Source organism: Sinocyclocheilus anshuiensis, unplaced genomic scaffold (genome assembly GCF_001515605.1).
Source record: "Sinocyclocheilus anshuiensis isolate Anshui unplaced genomic scaffold, SAMN03320099.WGS_v1.1 scaffold256, whole genome shotgun sequence".
Taxonomy (NCBI): domain Eukaryota; kingdom Metazoa; phylum Chordata; class Actinopteri; order Cypriniformes; family Cyprinidae; genus Sinocyclocheilus; species Sinocyclocheilus anshuiensis.
Window position 1 is genome coordinate 172,590 of NW_015558587.1, and position 9,052 is coordinate 181,641.

A 9,052-nucleotide genomic window follows, 5' to 3' on the forward strand; every position below is an offset into this window, starting at 1 on the left:
GAACCACGCGCGCTGGAGCGCATTGCAATGCTGGCTGATAGATTTACGCATTGCTTTTGCTGATTTGATCTTTCAGAGGGTGAATATCTAATACATAAAACACATTATTAATGTTACTGGTAATGTGATATCGAAATATGACAGCAGGGCACGAATTATAGGGGACGGGTTAGATTGAGCACTATAAAGGAAAGCCAATTAAAAGGTGCGAGGGGGCTAAAAACGACATAGTTCTATTTAGACGTGTTACAAAGTTAGATGACAAGTCAATCAGAGCGCCTACTTCGACCTGGCGGCAAAAACACGCTGGCAAGGAGAAATCGCGTTTGCTTGGAAGCCAATCACGCACGATTTGGCGTTTAAATGACACGCTTAATTGGCAGTGGGAAAAAAATCAACTGTCCAGAGACCGCGTTTTTCCCCAGTTGAATTTCTTTGGACTTTTTTGAACCCGGTGTCATGCGCGAGGCGATGCAAAGCAAAAGCCAGACGTATGCTACGTACGTTTACATAAAAACCAAGGAAAAGTAGCGCAGTGGAATGTAAAAACGCGTTCTGGGTGAACTATACTATAACTATTGCAACGGTATCCCTCACTTTTTAGTATTATAATCACAGAACAGCGAAAAAATAAACAGTTCCATTACTTTTTCCGCTTGATTACAGAAAATATCACAATATATTAAAAAAAAAAAAAAATGTAACGAAAGTTAGTTGAAGTCTTGGAGCATGTTGCGCGAAAGTTCGGGTTTCTCTATTTACCTCTACAAAGAAGTTAACCCACTTCAAATGTGACTTTATTCCCACAATTAAAGTTACTGTAAATGTAAACAATAAAAATGCAAGTAGGCTAAATAGTATACACTCTAAAAAATGCTGGGTTGTTTCAACCCAACTTTGGGTCAAAATTTAATAAAAAAATTTAAACCAACAGCTGGGTTAGTCCATATTTGACCCAACCTTGGGTTGAAACAACCCAGCATTTTTTAGAGTGTAAGTAATATAGCCTACAGGTTTCAACAGAATGTTCAATTTTAAAAACTGTCCAATGATCAAGATATTCTGACTGCCAGGTTAAAGGGTTAACCTGATTAAAATGAAAATGATGGGTACAATTTTTGCCATTGTCAGTAGTGTTAGTGATATGTGAAGCATATATAGCTCACACAGGAGCCACTTTCAAACCAAGCAGCTTTCTGTTGGTCATCACCACAAATATGCTTGACTAACTTCAACTGTTGCGAAATCTGAGTAAGGAAATTCAACACGTGGATGTTCATGTAATTAACTCAGTCCATGCAATTATACTGTATCTATCTACTCGCATGTGAATCCTAACTGTGTGTACATAAGCTGTGATTTTCATGACAATGTGGTTTCAGTGCTTTTGACCATTCATTGGATGTTAAAAGTACATTTAGAAAGTACATCCTGATATTTCTTACCCACACATGCTTATTTCTCACTTAGGAGTCTGTTGTGGAAGAGGCTGTCAACTGAAGATCTCATCTGGGATTTTGCTGTTGTAATACTAATGGACATCTCTGATTTACAACATCCCATTTGATCCCTTTAAATCTGAACCACTCCCAGCAGCCCATTCTCCTCTAAAGCGAATCAAACATAGAGATGTCTTTCTGTAGAGAGCTTTAAGTCGAACTGACAGATATGTTTTAAGACATCCCACATCCTTTGCTTTACGCAGAAACAACACAAGGTCACATTAAAAAAATAGACTCCCTGCATGGGAGAGTCCTGCTTCAATCAAACTGAGGCTTTTAAAGATCAGCCCATTGGCACTGCCGTCTCCCATCTCCGGCTGACCCTCCGCACTCAACTTTCTGTCAGGATGAGTGACTCACAGGAAGCGACGTCCCCAGTGGCTGGCATAGGAGGCCCTGCCGCTTGCGTATCCAAGGTGGAGCTGCGTGTTTCCTGCAAGTCCCTGTTGGACCGAGACACGCTCAATAAGTCTGACCCCTGCGTCATGCTCATGGTACAGAACCAAGGTCAATGGACTGAAGTGAGTTTCCTTTTTTCCTGTTGGTCTCAGTAGTGGTTTTAACCACCATTTGCAAGCTATGTTTGAAGGGTCCCCAGCTGGCCATAAGCAGGTTACTCAGTTAATATCTTTTGCCCTCACCCTCACTTTTGCCCTGGACTAATTGGGCTTAAATACATAGATGAAGTGGCAAAAACCATAAAGGTAAACAAAAACCGCAAAAACATCTAGCAGTGCTCAAAAATGTAAGATTTTGATTTTAAGAAATATATAAAGGAAAGTTATACAGGTTTACATGGACGCCTGTTTTCGTCATGGAATAAAAATTACAAAATGTAATTGCAACTTTTAATTTTAACTTTTACTTTTAACTTAAAAACTTTTAGTTTTTCTCAGAATTGTGAGGCAAAAATGTAGAATTGCGAGACAAAAAGTCAGAATTGTGATAAAGAAAGTTACAATTACCATATAATTTTTTTTCCCACATTGGAAACAGGCTTCCATAAGTTTTAAACAAAATGTATTCATTAAAATATCTGAAAACAGGAAATGTGCACTTTTTATTGAGAAGGATGATAATTTACAAATGGATGATTAATGGGCCTGGCCAACAGATTCTGAAATGAACAGTTGCTTATGGCAAAAATGCCCCCCAAATTAAAGATATATGGGCAAAAAATGCCCCTGTGTGAGTTTTTGTTATTTTTGTATCATATGATAAAGTTAAGCAATATCACACAAGCAAGAATGCTGTTTCCCCTAAATACAAGCAAGTTCATATTAAGTTACCTTTTTAGGCACAATCTTGTCAATATTGTTGTTTTTGCTCTATTTTGGCATTGGCTAAATAGTTCCAAACAAAGCCACGGCAACATAAAGTGGTGTTTCATTCCTTTTTGAATGGTGTTTTTGAATGAAACGACTGAGGGAATGATTCAGTGATCCATTCAATAGAAAAGTTCATTTCTGTCTCTGCTGGCCAATATATCAGTCTATAACTAATTATAAATAAATACATTAGTATTGTATTTTTAAATTGTACATTTGCAGTGCTACAGGATCACCTTTCTGTTCTTCAATGATTAGAAGTTAAACAGGTCTAAGTGTTAGGCCTAGGCTTTAGGTTAGAGATTGTCGGATGGGTATAATTTCGCGCAATGCCTTCAGTTGACATTCTGATAGTATAGGGCTTGACTGTGAAGGTTGACTGGGCTGTGAGTGGGGGGAGTGGGCACTTTTTGGAATGAATCTAGGTGCAGGGAATTGTCACACAGCAGGAAAGAGCGCTTGAAGCAAAGAGAGCGACCACTGTGGTGTTTTTTTTTCCATATCAAAGCAGTCAGTGTAAGAAAAAAAAATGATCTGGAGCCACAGCAGTGGTGCTGAAGACAGCTCAGCAAAGCTGCGAAGCTGTCTGCAGCAATGTGTCAGGCTGAAGGATGAAATCTTAATCCTGGCCCCATTATTCCAACAACTGTGCCACGTTCAACATCACAGTGAACAAAGTGAAAGATGCCACCCTGCTTCAGCGTTCGTTGCATTCAAAAGATTCAATTTTAAAGAGCGCCCACATGAAACAGGCAAAGACAAATGAAAAAGCCATTGAGATATTATTGTGGACTTTGTTTTCTGAGATTTGTTTAACAATCAACATGAGTTGAGTATCTTGAAATGACTGATTACCATAATACAGACGCTTTGTACTTCAGATTTTCTTGCATATTTCCATGTGCAGGCGATGAAAACAGTGCTTCATCTTAGTCCATTTGAGACTAAACGACTCTTTGCAGTGAAATTCGTTTTTGCATCTCAGAAACGTTCAGCTCTCTACATAGCATATTTCAGTCACACTTAGGGAGCAGCGGTACACAAAGATGAGCAGTGTAGGAAGGAAAAATGGTTATGCTCTGCAACCGTTTCATCAGTGTGGATAAGACAATCATAACGCTAAATGCATTATCTTCACACTGCATGCCAATGATTAAGTCTGACTGCAGCTGCAAGTTGTTTAAAAACTGATGGTTTGAGATGCATTATTATGAACATGATTAGTTTTCATTGTGAAGTATTTGTTATGCTGATGAGAGTTCTGGTGAGTGTGCTCTTAAAGGGATTGTTCACCCCAAAATGACAATTCTGTCATTATTTATTCACCCTCATGTCGTTCCAAACCCGTATGACTTTCTTTCTTCTGTGGAATGTAAAGGAAGATCTTTTGAAGAATGTTTTAACCGTCCATACAGTCAAAGTCAGTGGTGTCTAAAAACAAAACCGGACAGAGGACACTATTGACTCAATGTATGGACATTGCATGAACATTTTTCTAAATATCTCCCATGAAATGAAGTAAAATGAAATGAAATTTTGCGGGGAACTAGCCTATTCCTTTGTCATGATGGCAACAGTGAAAGTGTGCTGTGTAAAATATCAGCACCAGCTACCAACTGAATGAATGATTGATTGTGAAATTGAGTTTTGGTTTTGCGGAATCCAATTTTTTATGTAATCTTCTTTGCATATGAAGATCCATATTTGACAAGCTTTCTTGGTTTTCTTCACAGAATGACAAAATAAAGTCTCTTAAGCTAAAGAGTTTCTGCATACTGACATAGCATTGGAAGTGCCACTGTCATTATTTTACTGTACTAATATAGATACTCACTTTGAATATCATTTGCATGGTTTTACACTTCAGTCCAAGAGCAGTCGTATTTATCTAATTAATTATTTCCATCTTTTCCCTGATGTTAGCTTTTACACATGCCAGATTGCTTTCACAGGAGCGGAAAAAAATTATAACCCCATTCAACTAATATTAGACACAGACATTTTGCCAGAAAGTCAGTGCAAAACATATATGCAATGCCGTTTTCTTGTCCTCGGCATTAGTCTACATTTTCTGTCTTGAACGTCCGCCAGGCGTTATCTTGGCATACGTGTCTAGGATGTGTCAATATAGTCTGATTTTGCATATTCCCATGTTATTCCCATTAGATCCGATGTTTTCATGATGAACTGGAGCATGTTGCATTGATCCATGATCATATTACCAGAATGCCCAGAATATAAGATAAAAATTAGACTTTAATGTCCTCATGCAAGCAGTGAGCGTATGAATCGTCACAGTGTGAGACACTAAGTGGGTGCTGCTCTACAATCGCTGAATGTTCAAAGCAACAGATATGTGTGGCGCGCTATTGTCCTTTTTGCTAAAAGTATTCATTTAAATAGCTCAGTGAAGACATTAGGCATTAGACATAATGGAATCTTTTTGTTAAGACGTCAAGTGGTTTGTAAGAAGCTTACCAAATCTCTGACTGCTGTCAGTTTTTGTTATTTATATCTTCCAAACGCAGTCCATCCACAGCAAAGACTAATATGGAAAAGAGGGGTGGCAGGATTTAAAAAGACTGACTGTTTTTAATATTACTTGGGGCACAAAATGTGAGTTCATTATGTGAATGCGCCGCACTGTAGGAAAACTTGAGTTCAATATTGAGTCCAAAAATTATCCAGAGAATATCAAAACAGATTTTCAGAATAAAAAATGCCTGTGCACAGTGCAAGGGTGTTCTGGGTGGTTGCAAAGCAATTCTAAATGGTTGTTGGGTGTTCTTGGTTATTTGCAACACTGCTGCTAACTGTTTACTATGGCATTTTTGGGTGGTTGTCAGGGTGTTTAGCTGGGTTGTTGCTGGGTAGTATGTAGTAGGTATATGCTCTGGCAAACTGTTTAAGAATTAAGAAAGTGCACACATTAACAATGTACAGTCAATGGATGATTACCGCAAAATACCTTTCATATCTAACCAAAAGATGTACATTGATTTCCAAGGAATGCATCAACTAATATAATGCATGCCTTGGATGCAATGTGAGTTGCTTTAAGTATCTGCCAATGCATAAAAGTAAATGTAACTGTTGAGGCTGCTGCCATTTATTTCTTTTCACATCTTACAATAGATAAGTGAGAGAAACTTTGAGCCTTAATAACCTTAAAAGACAAAAATTTGAATGGTTTTGACTTGTCAGAATATTTGAATGACAGTAATTCCAACATGATGTGAACACAGCATAAGCATTAGCAATAATAATAATAGTCTAAATCCCAAAGTATACTTCAGTTTTTGATATGAACGATTAGCATATGTGTACAGCCCAGCACATGGTCTTTCAAGTTACACGGCATTTGATCAAGTGTGCAAATACAGGCAGCCGATGCATGTGCATTAAAACGTTTGGTCGTTGTCCAGTGTCTGCACTATTTCTCTCCAGGAGTTACGACTTATCAAAATGTCATTGTTTTGTTTTTAGCTTGATTTGCGGGTATCTCGTAACCTTTTTTTTATCATGGGCATCCATTATTGTTGTAATCTTTAGTAGATGGCTATCATTAATACAGTTTTTTGCCTACTATATTGTACGGAAGTGTGCATATTCCAACATAGATTATGCACACAAACAATGCAATACAACAACCGCAATACAACAACAAATAACATAACAAAACATTGTCAGAATCACGTCTGAAAACTCTTTTGGATCAAACTGAACACGCTTTAGCTTCACTCACTGCACATGAAAGTGTCTCAAAACGTGCAAGAGCCAACATTTTGACGAAATCCTGCCACAGGCACATTTTTCAATGAGACTGGGTTGGCATATTCAGATGTAGCCATTGGTAACTGATTCAGACCATGTGGATTTTTGTCTCTATGTTGTACCAAGTGCTTCTCTGGTGTTCTTAAACCATTAGGTGTTCCACTATCTGCTCATGCAGCACCTATCAATGGGGAAGTGCCATTGTCATGCAAAGCAAGAGCTAAAATTAAGTGGGAGCTAAGCCTACTCATATCTCTCTTTGCGCTCCCTTTCACTTACTCTCTCTCTCTCTCCCCCAACATAGATTATGCACACAAAAAGAACGGCCCTCTACCTGCATTGCTCCATATGTATGGCTTTTCTGAAGTAAGCTTGCTCGGGTGCTCACCTGGTACAGCACTGCGTATGAAACACAAATCACGATAAAACAGTTCAAAGTCTTGTAGAAGCAAGCTAAAATGGCATGGTTTTTTTAATTATCTCACGTTTGCTTTTGCTTTTTTCACGTTAACACTATTGGTTAGATTTAGTTTAGCGTAGGTGATACATTATTTTCAAATGCAATAGAGCATTAAACTTTTATTTCATTTCTGAACTACCGCAATACAACAACCGCAATACAACAACAAATAACATAACAAAACATTGTCAGAATCACGTCTGAAAACTCTTTTGGATCAAACTGAACACGCTTTAGCTTCACTCACTGCACATGAAAGTGTCTCAAAACGTGCAAGAGCCAACATTTTGACGAAATCCTGCCACAGGCACATTTTTCAATGAGACTGGGTTGGCATATTCAGATGTAGCCATTGGTAACTGATTCAGACCATGTGGATTTTTGTCTCTATGTTGTACCAAGTGCTTCTCTGGTGTTCTTAAACCATTAGGTGTTCCACTATCTGCTCATGCAGCACCTATCAATGGGGAAGTGCCATTGTCATGCAAAGCAAGAGCTAAAATTAAGTGGGAGCTAAGCCTACTCATATCTCTCTTTGCGCTCCCTTTCACTTACTCTCTCTCTCTCTCCCTCTCGCTCTCTCTCTCAAGGTGAACACTACATATTATGTGTAAATATAGCATAATATTCTAAGACCCTCATGAACCTCCCATGTAATCTCTCTACGTACAACTCCCTCAGGCTACATACATCACTTCATTTCTCTCACTGCTTCTGTTATACTTCTCAAACATCTTAAAGCTGCCACTGTAAGGGGTAAAGAGACAAACTCCGGTTCATTTAACAGCCCCTTTACAGCTCTGTATAACTCACTATGAGGTTCTTTAAGTCGACAATAAGATCAAAAGTCTCTTCCTCTTGGCTTCCTTGCTCTCTATATATTTGAAGTAATGTTGAATGAAACAAAAGTTTGACACATTTGTTTATTCAAAGCTTTTAACAGTCAAAATTGTTAGCAAAGAAGCTTAATATGGCAATAAGTCTAAACTAGCAGTAAGCAAAGAGTGGTAGGTTGATAAAAGCTCAACTGAGAAATCCACTCAAAAGTACGCAGCCTGTCGCCTCACCTCACCTGATAACTTGAGTAAACAAGTTAATTGGAAGGTTGACGGCATTATAATTTCCGTTCAGGTTTTCCTTGCCATCGGTATGCAATCCAGTTTTGGCTGTGTACCTGAACTGACCCAGTCAAATCTTGAAAAACAGAGTTTTCAAACTAGATCTCAGTATTGGGAACGTGTCTGATTTCTGTATGTTGGCAGGGTGGCCGTATCGTAACTGGGGAGTTCTGTAACAAAATGGTTTTCCAGCAGCAGATGTACTTGGAATTGATAAGAGGTCTGCTTCCCTGTGATTGGAGGAGCCGCGGGAGGCAGTCTGGTGTTTGCAGTGATAGCAGAGACTCTAGTCTAGCAGCAGTATGAACTAGTTGTAGCCTATATATAAGGATTCAGAAACCATTCGGCCAGCACAGTATTATAATAATCTAGTCAAATGGTTATTGCGCATAATAGTTTCTCAATGTCATGCTCTACATCCGTAATGCTCCTCAAACGTAATATTAGCAATATTCCTGCAGAACAGCACATTTTTGACCTCCCAGGAGGAAGTCGTCTATTTTAAGTCTAAATAATCCAGTGCTAGAAAGTATATTTACATCCTCTCAGCTAAATAAAAACATGTCCTGGTCTTTTGTCATGGAAAAAAAAAATCTTTTAATATCTTTAAATATTTTAGATAAGGAAACCTAATATAAAACAATGAAATGAAATTTTTGATTGTATTGTGACTTTTTTCTCAGCATAGATTAAAAGGAGTACATGTATAAAACAATTTTCCTTACAACACACACACAAAAATATATACTGTAAAGAAAATTATATATATATATATATATATGTATGTGTGTATGTGTGTGTGTGTGTGTGTATGTGTGTGCTCGTTTTTGTGACAAATGAGGACATAAATTTGTATAACGACAAAGGTAT

General features: G+C 38.1%; 1 pseudogene; it reads left to right on the forward strand.

Annotated features, from left to right (window-relative positions):
* The window catches only part of LOC107679925 (copine-7-like), a 59,837-nt pseudogene that overhangs the window by 7,075 nt on the left and 43,710 nt on the right, over positions 1–9,052 (forward strand).